Below are 1,586 nucleotides of genomic sequence, written 5' to 3'. Positions count from 1 at the left end.
TCAATTGGTATACCATCTATTCCTGGAGCCTTATTTTTGGCCATGTCCTTCAAAGCATATTCAATCTATATGCTGAGCAAATAGTTCATGAAGCTGGATTCTGTGAAGAAGAATGGGGGGCATCAGGATCAGAGGAAGTCTCATCCACGATTTACGTTATGCAGATTACACAACCTTGTTTGCTGAACCTGAGGAGGACTTGAATTGCTTATTGTAGAAGATCAAAGGCCACAGACTTCAATACAGATTATATCTCAACATTAAGAAAACAAAAATCCTCACCACTGGATTGATAAGCAACATCATGATACATGGAGAAAAAACTAAAATTGTCAACAACTTCATTTTACTTGGGTCCACAATCAACACTTTCATACAGTAGTCAGGAGATCAGAAGACATTGTTTTGGGATAGCCTGCTGTCAGCAGCCTCTCCAAATTATTTGAGAGCAATGATATTAGTTTGAAGACTAAGTTGTACCTGATTCAGGTCAAATTGCTGTGCATCTGGAGCTAGACAATAGAAAGTATAACCAGAGTGTTCCTTGAAGGTAAAGATGATAAAGCTTCATCTCACATACTTTGGACATGCTGCTAGAAGAGAATATTCCTTTGAGAAGGACATCATACTTGGAGAAGTAGAGGATCAGCAAAAGAGAAGAAGATCTTCAATAAGATGGATTGACACAGAGACTGCGCCAATGGGCTCAACAATGTCAGAAATAACGAGGATAGCACAGAATAGGACAGTGTTCAGACCTGATGTTTACAGGGTTCCTATGAGTTATACTCGACTAGATGGCAGCTAACAATAACAAGTACAGATTAGAACCCTGAGTTTCTGTCATAAATTCATGATCAAATCTCATCACCAAATTAGCTGGGCATTGTGGCTTCTGCTGAAACAGACCTTTTTTTTTTTTTTTTACCATGCCAGTTTTATTCCCATTGAATATTTATACCTTGGACAGCAAACCTTGCTCACATAAAGTAGAAAACAGATACAATAAAACATGGCTTGAAAAATGACCAGAGTATGTACCTATAGTACTGTACACTAAATAAAATACACAAGGTAGCAATACTTAGGGTCCAGAAACACTGCTTACTACAAGTCAGTTATGGAATCATAATTTACAGGAAAAATGGGCACGCCCAAGGCTCAATTTTTCATCATTTACAGTAGAATAAATATTTTGTTGCTATTGCTACACTTTAAATTTACATTCTAACCTATTAAATGCAGAAAGCTAGTGTAAAGCATATAGATTTAAGTGTAGGTCCCATACGTATGACAGTTTGTTCAAGACTAGTAGGTTTTTTGTATCTTTTTATTTTTATTAAATGACTAGTGGGAAAGATTTGTGCTTGTGATCAGCTCTTAATTTCAATTTTTAAATCAAAGCGTCCCTGAAAACGGTCTTTCTCATTGTACCCAATATTTTCACCATACGCCTTACACTCAACACGAATTTCAGTGTCCATGGTGAGGTTGGTGAACTGTACGGCCAGCAGAGGCTGCAGGTACTTGGGCTGCAGAAGCTTGCCGTAGTAGGGGTAGTACTGCAGAGGAAAACCAGGGTAGCC

General features: G+C 38.0%; 1 pseudogene; it reads right to left on the bottom strand.

The window, feature by feature from the left end:
- Positions 1-1,373: 1,373 nt before the first annotated feature.
- The window catches only part of LOC102851272, a 36,767-nt pseudogene continuing 36,554 nt past the window's right edge, over positions 1,374-1,586 (bottom strand).

This window comes from Elephantulus edwardii, unplaced genomic scaffold, assembly GCF_000299155.1.
Source record: "Elephantulus edwardii isolate Elephantulus edwardi_28Jun2011 unplaced genomic scaffold, EleEdw1.0 scaffold00067, whole genome shotgun sequence".
Taxonomy (NCBI): domain Eukaryota; kingdom Metazoa; phylum Chordata; class Mammalia; order Macroscelidea; family Macroscelididae; genus Elephantulus; species Elephantulus edwardii.
This window is presented reverse-complemented; position numbering and strand designations above follow the sequence as displayed.